Source organism: Puma concolor, chromosome B2 (assembly GCF_028749965.1).
Source record: "Puma concolor isolate L17-30 chromosome B2, mPumCon1.1.hap2, whole genome shotgun sequence".
In the NCBI taxonomy this organism is placed as follows: domain Eukaryota; kingdom Metazoa; phylum Chordata; class Mammalia; order Carnivora; family Felidae; genus Puma; species Puma concolor.
Window position 1 is genome coordinate 90044717 of NC_141671.1, and position 14717 is coordinate 90059433.

The following is a 14717-nucleotide window of genomic DNA, read 5'->3' on the forward strand; positions in this document are numbered from 1 at the left end:
AAAGGGAGAAATCAAGCATAGCTAAAGGGTAGAGAGCAATCAGGAGGATGGCAGGCAGCGAGGCAGGAGGTGGGCCAGACCTGATGTGCTCTGGAAGCCATGTTCATAGGCTATCCTTATCCTAAAGACACAGTGAAGTCATTGAATTGTTTTAGGCAGGGACATGACATGATCAGATCTATGATAATGTTGAAGCTAAGCAAAGAGGTTATGATCAGGATTATTAAATTTGCACTCTCATTCTGGAACATACCAAGGTGACTATTTAGTCATTTTGTCACTGTGAAATGGGATCTGGATTAGGTTCTGATAGACTAGCTCTGTTGCTCTAAAATAGAAAGACTCATTGTTGTGTGTGAAGTATAAGGAAAAAAAGATTAATCAAAAGACAAGATAATAAAGTAAAAAAGAAAGACAAGTTAAGGCAGGACATTAATAGAAAAATGTTAACTCAAGCCATCATACTTAGAAACAACACATATGTATAGTCTATGTGGTATTCTTATATAAAAATGATGCCATATAATGAATGCATCATTGTCAATATGTAAGGAAAAAGAGAGGGAATGAAATTAAAGAATGGAAAAGGATATTGCTTATAAACATATATGCATACATAAATATAAGTTACAGCTTCTTTACTATGTTTAGCATCCTGAATCTATTTTTTGCATATCCATGGATTTAAACTACATAATTAATAAAAGTTTGAGGTAAATATAATTTGTTTCATATTTTAAATATATGGCTATATATATTGCTAGATAATACAACAGATAAACAGAAGAGAGCATAACAAGGATATTAGAAATGAATTGCATTGAGTTAATTTGGGGCTAAAAATAGGTATTTGCATTTTCTCTTGAATTTGAAGGCAATTTAGAGGAAGAAAGGGTTTCTGGACAGCCAGATATCAGCCAAATCCATAAAGAGCCAAGTATAGCTCCAATCTATCATCTGGAGCACACTACTGCTGAGCCCTACCCTAGCCAAGAGAGTCAAGTATAAAATGTGCTCAGAGCTCCTGATTCCTCTCCAACATTTTTCACTCTGCTTTGGCTGATGTTCATTTAGGTTAGATTGCCTTTTTAAATTTTTTTTCCAAAACAAGAAGACATACTTCATCAACATAAAAATGTTCTTGAGACATTTGTTCAATAAATGCAAATGATTTTAAAGTCTAAATTATGGAGTTGGTTTAATAATTTCAGAATATGCTATCTAATTATCTGGGTTATCGAAGAAAAAAAAATCTTCCTTCCTCCCTCCCTTCCATCCCTCCCTCCCTCCTTCCCTCCTTTCCTCCCTCTTTTTTTCCCTTTCTTTCTCTTTCTTTCCTTCTTTCCTTTCTTTTTTCTTTCTTCTTTCTTTCTTTCTTTCTTCTCTCACTCTTTCTCTCTTCATTTTTATTTCTTTCCTTCTTCTCTCCCTTTACCCCATCCCTCTTCCTCTCTGTCCCTCTCTTCCTGCCTCCGGACATCTTTTCTTCCTCTCTTTCTTTCCTTGATTGAACTAATTGGGTGGTCAGTGATTGGTTCCTAACCAATAGCCACTGTGCAACATAATCTACATTCTGATAAATAAAAACTACTTTGCCATTGAGGAATTTTGTGGTTTACAATTTTTACAGCCAGTTCTAGTCACCACATTGCTCGGTTTTGTGTCACCAATTTAAGGAGCATCAGAGACCACCTTTAGACCACTGTGTGTCTAATATTATAATCTAGGCCTTTGGTTTCTACTAATTATTATATTGAGGAAACTGATCATAAGAGACAACTCCATAAAACATCTTAGAAATTGGTATTTCCCTAACAAACATCTAATGTTTCTACAGAAGGCATATCATACTTATATGGTACTTCATAGATCACAGAATTTTTAGGTTTTTTTTCTTTTATTTGTTTATTTTATTTGTTTATTTATTTTGAGAGAGAGACAGAGAGCACACATGAGCAGAGGAGTGGCAGAAAGAGAGGGAAAGAAAGAATCCCATGCAGGCTCTGTACTATCAGTGCAGAGCCCCACACAGCACTCAATTCCACGAACCATGAGGTCATGACCTGAGTAGAAATCAAGAGTTGGATGCTTAACCAACTGAGCCACCCAGACACTCCAATCATAGAGTTTTTATATTGTTTCATCTCACTCATTCCTTCAATATTAATTTATTCACAAAATTATTGTGTGATAGTTATATACAACATCAAAGAAGATGTCTTTGACCTTAAAGAATTTATAGCCTTGTCACTCACTCCTTCCAAAACCCATAAAAAGTAGATCTTATTATCTCAACCTGAGGCTTACAAATTTTTAATAATTTAAATCAATAAGATGTGAATGCTGGGTAAAATCCTTCTGAATCCATGATTCTGAGTCTCTGACATAGCCTGTACTCATCAATCCCTCCTAGTAAGCCCCATGAATGAAGTCACAACAGTGTTTCTGGAGTCAGATGAATCTGAGTTAGGATCCCAGCTCTGTTTTTTAATACCTATATGAATGTGAGCAAATTACTTTTCTTCTCTGAGTGTCCCCATTAGTGATAGGGACTGGTCATGCCAGTCTTCACACTACAAGGTTGCAGAGAAAACTGCTTCCAAGACTGTAGCAAATGAAAAGGTGGAGGTGGAACATAAAGGGCTGAAACTGATATGGGGTCATTGAGGCACTTAGCATGGGTATAAAAATAAAGGGGAGGTGGCCCCAATCAAAAGATATCTTAATATTAAAATCAAATTGGCAATTGATGACTCATAGACTGTTTTTGTAAAAAGAAAAGTTTTGTCAGAAACATGTTTGGGTTGGGTAAGGAAGTGAGTCAGGGTTGTGCAGGTGCAGGGTTAAATATAATCTTTAAGATTTTGAGACTTTGTTCATCTTTGTAGTAGGCAGAATCTAAAATAGCACCCCAGGGGCACCTGGGTGGCTCAGTTGGTTGAACATCCTACTTCAGCCCAGGTCATGATCTCATGTTCGTGAGTTCAAGCCCCATGTCCGGCTCTGTGCTGACAGCTCAGAGCCTGGAGCCTGCTTTGGATTCTCTGTCTCCCCCTCTCTCTGCCCCTTAGCTTCTTGTGCTCTCTCTCTCTCAAAAATAAATAAACATAAAAAATTTTTCAAAAAATTAAAAAATAAAATAAAATAGCACCCCAAAAATTTCCTTTGCTAATCCTCAGAACCTGTAAACAAGATGAGTGATGTACTATCACTCTTATGGTTATGTTATGTTATGTTGTTTTATGTTATGTTATGTTATGTTATGTTATGTTATGTTATGTTATGTTTTATATTATGTTATGTTACTATGTTAGGTCACAGTTGATCTTAAGGTAGGAAGATTATCTGGGTCAGCCTGATCCAATCACACAAACCCTTAAAAAGCAGAGAGCTTTCTCTGGCTGATAGCAAAAGAGGAAGGGAGAAGGTATAAGGGAGATCTGAAGGTAGGAAGGATTCACCTTGCCACCACTGCCTTTGAAGAAGCAAGGAGTCACAGGAAAGGACTGAGGAACAGCCACAAGGTATGAAACTGACTAGGCAACAATGACAAGTCCTACAACCACAAAGATCTCTATTCTGCTATTAACAGGAACAAGAGTGGAAGGGAATCATGAGCTACAGTTTGATTTCAGCCTTGTAAGATCCTGAGCATACCCAGCCATGCAGTAGCCATGCCGTCACCGACTTCTGACCCAAAGGAACTGTGAGAAAATAAACGGATGTTTAAGCCACTAAGTTTGTAGTAATTTCTATGCAACAATAAAATTCATACAATCGTGAATATTTGGCATTAATTTCTGTGTTAAATATATCGTATTAAATTACCATTTATCTTTATGATTGACCTTTTCTCAGCATGCCTTTAAATTGTGTAACCTGAGTGTAGTGTCTCATTTACCTCATCCTTATCCAAGTCTTGCAATGCTTGGCATAAAGAAGGTCTACAATACCTGTTGTTATCTTTATCCTTATTAGTTCACAATGACTTCTAATTCCAGTCTTACTGATAGGGAATTTTCTTAATCTTCCCAACTTCGTCAAAATTTCTCCTCTTCAACTGCTCCTACCCACCAATGGCCAATACTCATGCCTCCTTACTTACATCAAATCCACCTAGTCCTGAGATTAGTCAGATGATTGCCAATTAGGGCAATATGTTAAGGATATCACGCCATGTAATTGTCTTCTTAAAAGGCCCCTGCCTCTCAAACAATTCCAAAGTATTTTCCTCCTATGTATTTGGAAATTTCTTTTTAACATTTGGTATGGTACTTTGGATTCACATTAGTAAGAACATTATCTCTCACATATTTTACCTTTCTCCAGCTTTCTTTTCAAAATAACTTTGCTAAATTTAGGCGATTTGGGAAACATGGGTTTGAATATGGGAAGTTAAGAACAAAAAGGGTAATAGCTAATAAATTTACTCTCTGATCTAGTGCATATGTGTCTAAATTGTTAGAGTAACTCTTGCTCAGTTGAAGACAACTCTTACTTTATTACAAAAGGAAGAGAAGCAAAGTAGCTATAAGGGTCACTCATAATCACCCATATTAATGACTGTTTTCACTATGATTGAATCATAGATATTTTTTGTCTATAGAAAGTGGTCATTTTTACTGCACATGTTGATTCATAGTTGCATAACTAATCATGACAACTTTATTAATTGCTTATTATCAAAGGTTTTCTCTTTTATTAGAGAACAAGTGACTTCCTTCCCTTATACTGGTGTGTGTATATATCTCTGTGTGATAGAGATTAATGCATAAAGCTTTGCAGGAAACTGCCTCATTGATTTTGTTGCCTTTATATTTGTCTTCCTTAGATGACTTCCACTAACATAGATGGAGGATGTATAGCCCATTCCAGTGGGACACCCAGGGCCTTGCCTATGGTGGTTGGAGTTCTGGCTTAAATTCAGGCAGCTGAGTAAGTAAGAGGTTACAGGGGTATTTTTAGAGAAATGAATGCATTGTATTATTGGTTATTTTTAAAGTCCCCAGTCCAACACTTCTTGATGGAAGTACTCTTGTGAAGTATTAATCCTTGCTTGTGTTTTGTATATTAACTAGGAAATGCATTGCCAACGCTGCTATAATCATGTGCCCTGAAATATTATTCAATGTTGTAATGAGTTGTACACAAGTTCTATCTCTGGAGTCTATGTGTTTGAATATTCTCATGCCATACTTTCAAATTCTTCAAATCTCAGGCTAGCCAATCCACCACTCTACCATACGATTTGGAAGTGTTTTCAAAAACTCATGTTCTTTTCCCACATTATTTAAGACTTAAATTGATTTCTGAGATTTTTTTATGCAGTAGTAACTTCTACTCTTGCACATAACTTAATTTAGCAGCATCAGAGATAATGATGAATAAATGTACCCACCTCAGTACATGGCACCTCCTTTTAGAGAAAACTCTCCAAAAGTCTTTATTGAAGAAAAGTATCAAATCAGTACCTTAGAGTCTTCGGTGCTATGATAGTGCATTGAATACAAGAAAGCTGATGGGGTAGTTTTAAAAAATGTCCTGACAGAGTCAAGGTGATGGCCATTTTTAGCTGCCCTGCTATCCATCACCTCTTTCAGCCAAGCATACTCCATCATATGCAACAGCCTCATGAATTTATGCATCAAGCTGTGCAGCCAGTCGTGCCGAGGGCGCTGGTGACAAGTGAAATTGCTGTGCGCCTCATTTAGCTGTTTATTGCGCCTGAGTACGTGTTGCAGCTGTCATCCCACGATGGGATGATAGTGCTCGTTAATAGACAAGACAGGCAAATAATGATGGAGGCCACAGCAAGAGATGCTCATCTGCCAATGGGCTCTGAGCAATATCACAAACATCCACAAAGTTTTCCATCAAAAGCACCTCTGTAAGAAAATAGAGAGGGCAGGGCTGTTCTTCACAGGACTAACAATGGAGATTAAACTTTTGAAAAAAGTGTAGCCCAATAGATTTTGTAACTTAGGGCTGGCATTTGGGGTTCTACACCGTGCTTCCCTTTTAAGAGAATCCCAGGAAAATGACCACACACACCAACCCGGTTTGCCACCAGTGTGGCAATACAAGATGACTGTATTCCTGCTGCACACCATGGAATTAACCTTAACACACTGAACAGTTGGCCTTACTCCCCTGCCATCCATGGCCCCAAGAATTTGCAAATGTTATTTCCCATTTGAAGACTTATTTCATACATTTAGAACTTCGGATTGCTATCTTTCAATTCTTCTCAGTAATTCAGTGGAAAGTAACTTGAAATAGAAATATTCTATCTTTAGATTTGAATGGAATTTTCTTTTGTATAAAATTGAATTATACTCAAGCATTCATATCTTGGCGTATAGGAAAGAGGCTCTTAATAAAATCTTTCCCAGATGAAAGTCTGTTAAACAACTATCTTCTATTTCCTTCCTTCCCTGAATGAGTGGTGCTTAATCTTATGGGTATTTTAGAGTTGGTGATTAGCAAATGCCTTAGGTATGGACTTAAATGTGAATCTTTATGATTTACCAACAGATTATTCATTGTGTAAGAATATAGAACTTAAAGAGTTAATTAATATGTTTGGTATAATGAGATGAAGCAAATTCTGACACTCCTTTGCAGACTTTTATACACAATAGTGATCTCCAAAAACACTTGAATGCTATGCTTGAAAACTGGGTATTGTTTTGCATCCCAAATATAGACACAAACATCAAGTTCCAAATTGTGAACTCAGGACAGAAATAATTATAGATATTTTATAATTTAATAGAAAAACTTGGAAAACTCATCAACATAAAAATACGGAAAACAAATATAAGAATAACCATTAAACACACACAATTTGGGGAATGGCTCTCTTGTATATAATAACATGTGGCCATGGTCTTTTTGGTGGTGTCCATCTTACTATGAGGTGAGACTGTCGAAAGTTTAATAAGGACATTATTGTTAATAACTATGTCAAGAACCATAGAAAGTACTAACTAGGTCTACATAGAGAGAACACTTTTATTAGGATCCCAGAGGTATAATGATGGGAGAAGAAAAAAAAAACAAAAAAACCTTTAGTGTGGCCTTTTCATTTTAATGATGAGGAAACCAAGTCCCAGAGAGGCTAAGTGACCCGGAGAGGTCTTCAGTCATCTGCAGCACCTGCAGTAAACCCAGGTCTCTGGGACCCTAATGTCCTCCAGAGCTGCCTTAGCTGTGACATTACTCATGTTCTTGCGGGGACTGACAATGTGGGCTGTTTTTTTTTTTTTTAAACTACTTATTAACAAAAGTCTTGTTTATATTTGTATGTTATTTTGAAGGGATATTCTGACTTATTTATTTATCATTTATATATGGCTATTTCTTTAAAAAATAAAGTAGAGTAGGGAATACAAGGCATCTAACAATGAAGTTAAAATAATAAGGGTTGTGTCATGAAAGACAAGAGAGAATTATAGCAAAAAGCTCAGGCAAAGGATAATTACTAGATTTGAATATAAAATTTGCCACTGATTTAAAAAGGTTGATTCATTCTTAAATGTGATCATTGTCTTTGAGCCAAAAATTACTTCAGTGAGAATGGATCTTTAGCTTTATGATGGAAATAAATGAGAAAGTATAAGTTAACTTGCAAAGAAAATAGTTTTATGATGCACATTTCAGGAATCTACATATTCTGTAAAGTGAGGCACATCCATATTAATTATCTAAGGTCCCTTCCTTCTTTAAAACATTCATATCTGTGAACCTGCTGTTACTTAAAATGTATAACAAAATTCAGTAGACACAACTTTCCACTGGGTATCTTGATCCAGGAATATCTGTTTGTCTTAGAATCTTTGATAAACACTTAGTATACAGGGCAATGTGTATTCTGTAACAATTAATTTGGATGCACAGTAGACATCATTATACAGGAGCTACAAAATCACATTTGGATTATACATTATAGCAGTGATTTAGCTCAGAGTCTTAATGTAAAATCCTATGGACTAACATGTAATAACTTTATGTACTTTATTTCTTTTTCCCTATTCTGTGCTTACTAGGGAATAATACAGTGGGAGCTATATTATTCTGCTCCTTTGCTTTTTCAAAAATAACAACAACAAAATTTTTTGGCATTTACGGAACTAATGGTCAGCAAATTTAAATATGTTGACTACTTTTTCTTAATTAAATGGAAAAGAGATGTGTGTTACACACACACACACACACACACAAAGTTTTATTAATGTTTCATAAAATGGTTGCTACAATCAAAGGAACTGCTCTGAAAATTAAATTACTGGGCTGACTCTGGAAATCAGCATAATATGCTCTGTTTAATTCAGTCATGCTAAGATGTTAGATTCTCCTTCATTCTCTCAGCTTTCTCTCTCCTTCACCTGGGGGCATCTGCTGATGAGTCTCTTCTAGAGGTTGTTTAATGACTATTTTACAGGAACTGTCAGCTTTCTAAAGCCCAGTGGCATTGGGCGTCACTGTATTACCAGCCTTTTTACACAATTGGCCTGACTGTAAATCGGAGGTTTAAAAGTACAAGAAAAGCTCCTATTTGATTTAATGACTGGCTGATGGAGGTCGATTAATCTTTCTGTGCTCAGATGTTTTACTCATAAAGGTCATCTATTGTTTGTTTATACTCACTTTTCTGATGTTAGAAACACAAGAAATAAGAAGGCCATTTTGAGAAGAGCAGATAGTCTCCTTAAGAAAATCCCTGTCATATGCACTCTGGGATTTGGACTCAAATCCTAATTATACAGTAAGTGAAATGAACACAGCCTTTACATTAACCTAATGTAAAGCTGCAAAACCACGATACCTGCTCAATTTGGTTAAAGAAATTAAAGATGGTGGCTTTTTTTTTTTTTTTTTGGTAGGAGGAGGCTGTTTAAAATGCAGATCTTTTTGGTTGCATAAAGAAAAATATTTTTTCCTTCCCCTTCTTCACCTCTCTTAAAAAACCAAACGGGAATCTTTGAGCACTATCACCTTTACTTAGGGCATTACTTTTATTCATGGTTAGGAGCTCTATTTTATAAAAAAAAAAAAAAGAAATTGAAAATGTATCCTTTTTTTCAAATTAGATTAATTCATTGTAATCTTGGTATATAATACAAAGTCTTGCTTCTTGCATGTTAACATGAGTACTCAGGTTATCCATCAAATTATTTTTTTTTGGTTTTAATTTTTGATCAAGGGATAACTTGTTTAATCAAAGAATGTGTCAATCGAAGCTAGTCAATGAAGAGCGTGGATTGAGAGTACAAAAAAGTAGTGCACAGAAGGTGACCGTGAGGAAATATTCAACAACTTTGTAAATCTACTTTTTAAAGTTGAGACAACATAGCAGAGTTATTCTTTGACCAACAAAATATTACCTGACCATTGGTGTCTCCAAACAAATGGAATAGAACAATGTTTCCGGCAGTTGTCCTGAATGGAGGTTTCTGATTACAAGTGACTATAGGAGAATGAGACCCATGAGCAGGTGGAATACACATAGTGAACAAAGATGGTTGTAAATTCCACCCCGCCACAACCTTTCAAAAGTGAGAATATAAACACTGAAGAAAAATAGAGTCCCATAACTTTTCACTGGACAACCTATCTATTCAGACATGCAGACCAAGGCTTCCAGATATTAATTTTGGAAAATCCCTGGAGGTAGGAATTTCTGCTATTACCAACCTATTCAAGGTGTCAAAAAGCCACAAAAGTAAATTTAACATTGTTTTCTATTTGAATCTCAGGTCCACATTCTACTACCAAATGGTCACAGAGCAACCATACATACTAAAATGTTGAGTCAAAGTTTTTCTCGAAGTATTCTTTGAAAGGCATTTCTAAGGGCAAATGTAAGAGAAGGGATAACTGACAGGCAATCTCTGATAATACTGGCATAACATAACATAGCTGTTTTGAGGCAGTCGCCCAATCACCTCTTCTTGAGAAGTTCCAGGATTTCTTTTACTGTACAGCGCCTTCCGTGGGCTTTTACGGTTCTAAATTGTATTCATTTGTTTACATGGTGGTTGTTCTCTGGAGATTTGTCTTCACAAGGACAGGGCCTGTTTTACATTCTTTTTTTAAGTTTTATTTAAATTCCAGTTAGTTAGCATACAGCGTAATATTAGTTTCAGGTGTAGAATTTACTAATTCAACACTTGCTTGCAACACTCAGTGCTCATCACAATAAATGCACTCCATAATCCTCATCACCTATTTAACCACCCCCCCCCCCCCCCGCCACCTACAACCCCCGTTGTAACCATCAGTTTGTTTTCTGTCATTAAGAATCTGTTTTTGGGGGGCACCTGGGTGTCTCAGTAGGCTAAGAGTCTCAAGTCGGCTCAGGTCACGATCTCATGGTCTGTGAGTTCGAGCCCCACGTGGAGCTCTGTGCTGACAGCTCAGAGCCTGGAGCCTGCTTCAGATTCTGTGTCTCCCTCTCTCTCTGCCACTCCCCAACTCATGCTCTGTCTCTCTCTTTCTCTCTCTCTCTCAAAAATAAACATTAAAAAAAAAAAAAGAATCTTTCTTGGTTTTCTTCTCTCTTTCTCTCCCTTTTTTCCCCTTTGCTCATTTGTTTTGTTTCATAAATTCCACATATGAGAAATCATCTGGTATGTGTCCTTTATATTTATCTTGATGGATCCCAAATATCCAGTATCTGGGACAGTGTTCACCATCTGGTAAGCACTCAATAACTATTATTTGAATGAAGTAACCAAGTTATGGTGTTTTTCATGTTCAGTAGGGGACTTACTAAAGTGTCTAAATATTACATTCCTCATTGGAATTCAGACTGCCTTCTCTTGCTAAGCATGAAGGAGCAATGAGATTGGACATGGAGATGGAAGCTCTAGTCTCAGCTCTGTCAATCTGTGACAACCAAGCAAGGCACTCAAACTTGAGCTTCTCCAATGCTTATCTGTAAAACCCAGGATAGGATGTATCACTGCAATCCTTGACAACTGTGATACTCTGATTCTTGGGTCCCTGCTGTTCTCATATGTGGTCAGCTATTTTTTTTTTCCATCTACTTGCAACTCTAAATTATTACTAACACCTAACATTTACTAAGCAGTTAGTTATGATGATAATATTATCTCCCCTAATTCTCCTAACGATGCTGTGAGTAAGTTTTTACACATAATGAAACTGGAGTTCAGAATGATTTAAAAACTTGTCCTAGGGATCACATTAGTCCCAAGTAGTGTAGAGAAGGCTCAGGCCTTGGGCTCCCACTGCTGATTTTTCTGCTGTTTCCATTGTGCTGCCTAACTCTATATGTGGCTCATTCTTTCCTGGACTTCTAAAAGTATTATAAGTTTGTATTTATTATTATAATGTTTTGAATGGAATTCCCAAAGGAAACAAGACCCTCTATGAAAAGTCCAATTTATTATGAGTCAGACATTCTGAGTTGTATTGTTATCAGAAGTGAGGAGTCTCCTCTGATCCCCCATATCTCTTCTCATTCTCTGGTGGCCAGTGTCATGCACTTTCAAGACAGCTGGCCAGTGGACTCTATGGCCACAAAATAGAGCTCAGCAAGCTGCTCACACAAGGACTGAACTTGTGACCTTGGCGTCATTTCCATCACACCCCAAGCAATTGAATTAAATAGCCAAAGACAAGTCTAACACAACATGAAATGAAACACAGTCCCAGAGATGTGGAAATATTTACCATTCAGTCTATTTATATTTCAATTAATTTCAATTTTTTATTTTGAACTTGCACTTTGTAGAACAGTATACTAGGAACTGAAGAATAAATGCATAGTCTGGACCTCTAGAACTTGAAGTATAAGGGACGAGGAGGAAACATTTCTGGATGACCACAGGTCCCAAGAGATGGCAAGCCAGAAGTCATGGAAGTACAAAGCCAGAAAAATGCTCCAAATCTATAGAATGACTTTCCATATCTATAAAATCCTTTAGGATTAGCAATAGCCCCCAAAGTTACCGCATCAAAAGGACCATTTAGGAACACATTGGCTCTCATAGCTTGTTGGATCTCCAGTCTTTGCAATGGCTCTGGTTTGACCTTTGTCTTCTCTGTATTGTGACCTTGTTTTTATTTAACCTCAACAGATCTCAGTGAACTTTGTTCCTTCTTTTGAGTTTCCATTTATTGTTCCCTAGTGCTCTGAGTACTTACTGGACCTTATCTTTGATTTTGCTTTTACTCCCTTATTCTTTGGATTTACTTCCTCCATATTATAATGATGGTCCTGCTGCAGTTAACATGTGGATTTCCCTGAACTAGTTGCTTCACACTGTTCTCTCCAGCCTCCAGAGGAGCCCAGAGATTTTCACCTTAATCCTTTGGGATGCTACTGCACTAAATGCCTAGGGACAGGGGTTCCAGAATCAAGTGTATGTTGAAGAGACAACCTTAATATTTTATTTTCAATGGAGTAAACCCAGAAACTGTGGGCTAAGGGTTCAACTCAAGGTCAGCTTGACCAGGAAGCAGAATTTTCCAGATAGATTTTGACTTTTAGCTAATGAACTAATTAAGGGAATGGAGTGTCAAGGAATGGCTTCCTCTTCTTCAGTGCAGTGGACTGAATGTTAGTGTCCCCCACCCCCCGTTCATATGCTGAAATCCTATCCCCCATGTGAGGCCTTTGGGACATAATTAGGTCTTGAGGGTGGAGTCCTCATGAATGGGATTAGTGCCCTTTTAAAGGGACCCCAAAGAGCTGTCTTGCCCTCTTTCTATCATGTGAGGATACAAGGAAAGGAAGATAGTCTACAACCTAGAAAAGGACTCTCACCAGAACTCAGCATGCTGACATACTGATCTCATACTGCCAGCTTCTAGACCTGTGAGAAATAAATTTCTGTTATTTATAAGCCACCCATTCTATGGTACTTTGTGATAGCATTCTGGACTGAGATACTCATGAGTCTTCTACCTTTCTTTCTCAATTGACTTTTCCTTTAAGATTCCCTCCAACTCTGAGATTTTGAAAGATGTAATGCCAGCCAAGCTGAGCATACAGGAAAACGTGATGGTTCATTTTCCTGCTTCTGTTGTCTACAAATCCATTATTTCCTTCTAGGAATTCACTCCATAAAATGAGTTACATTTTTAAACCACCGAAAGAAAGCATTTAATTTATAGAGTTTAGGAAAAAAAGATTACCCTTTATTACTGTTCAATAAATAGTAATTAATTCAATGTTGTTTGCTCAATGCTGGCTCTTAAGTTTGTATCCCCAGCAAGCTATATGTAATATTTAAAATTAACCTCAACTTCATTATTACTATATGAGTCCAAATCCTTAGAGTAATCTCACTCTCTTGATATAGGCTAACTTCAATATTACATCTTAATGTATGTTATATTTGGGATTCAATTTAAGTAAGTCATGCCCCTGAGTATGTTTAAATGTTTATTTTCTAAGATTTCTACAAAATAGGACTGACTTAAAAAAATCTATAATTGTTAAAAAGGATGAATTTCCTACCAATAATTGCATATCAAACACAATCAAATGAACTCCAATTTGCTAAAAGGTTGTTCTTTATTACTTTGACAATAGAATCTGGAGACCTACTGAAGTTCCATTTTGCCATTTTTTTCAAGAAAGTTTCAATGAGTTTAACAGATTATCTGTTTATATCTGTAATGATGAGGAGGACAGGAAATTCGGACAGCAAAATAGGTCACTTCTTAGGCTGGCTGCCAGACTTTGAAAACCATGATAACAAGTTGGTTCTGCCAAGTAAGTGAAATCCAAATGCTGGCGGAAACATTTGCAAAAAAAAAAAAAAAAAAAAAAAAAAAAAAAAGAAAGAAAAAGAAAAGAAAAAAGTAAAAAAAGGAAGAAAGAAACACCATGCTAATAGGCACTAATGTGTGAATAATAATTAGCGCTGTGTGAGTGAAATTTTCAGAACATATAACATTAATGTAGGGGTTTACATACACATAAACAAAGCTTTAACATGGGCTAATGTGAGCTATGATTATGGAAATGTGTAAGGGCCAGTATAACAATGGTGAAATTCTCATTTCAGATAAGCTAATTTTAGGTATAGAAATTCTAAGAATGTTAATCATTATTATGATCTTATAAAGTCCTCAAAGATTATATCTATATCTATATCCCTTTATATTGGAAACAGGTCTGAAGTCTGATAAAGAGTTTAGTAACACAAAATTAATGTATGTGAAGTTAGACAAATGTCATGTATACAAAGCCACACTACATAGATGACTGCTGAGACAGCTATTTATCCTTCCCTACCTCCTGGACATGCCACCCTCCAAGGCATCCATGCTTCTATTCTTTAAATCTCTTTATATGTCTTTCTCTCTCTCTCTCTGTTTCTCCCTCTCTCCCTCTCCACCTATTATTTATCTGAAAATATAGGACCAGTTTTCTCAGTGAATAGTACAGAATTATAGCTAAGAACCATCATGGGCTTAGTTTATCTAACATGAAGAATAAATTATTATTCTCTTAGAAATACTGCTGTGTCAAGGTCAGGGTTGAGGTCATTTACAAGGCAATGTAGAGGACAGCATATAATTTACTAGCCAGAATCACTCACAGCTGATGTGTGTTGGGGGGATGGGGATCTTTCCATCAGAAATCTATACTCATTTAGCTTTCATAAACAAATGCTTTTAAGAGTATAAAAAAAAAAAAAACTGTGTTGTGAGCTTAATTAAGAAGCATCAAATTA

General features: G+C 36.4%; 1 long non-coding RNA gene across 1 annotated transcript in view; it reads left to right on the forward strand.

Annotated features, from left to right (window-relative positions):
* LOC147581105 (uncharacterized) overlaps positions 1 to 14717 on the forward strand; it is a 280066-nt gene that overhangs the window by 252531 nt on the left and 12818 nt on the right. Inside the window, exons 4-5 of the long non-coding RNA XR_015251414.1 lie at positions 3593 to 3706; positions 4832 to 4935. This is a non-coding gene — a long non-coding RNA (uncharacterized LOC147581105). The remainder of the gene's footprint in view (positions 1 to 3592; positions 3707 to 4831; positions 4936 to 14717) is intronic.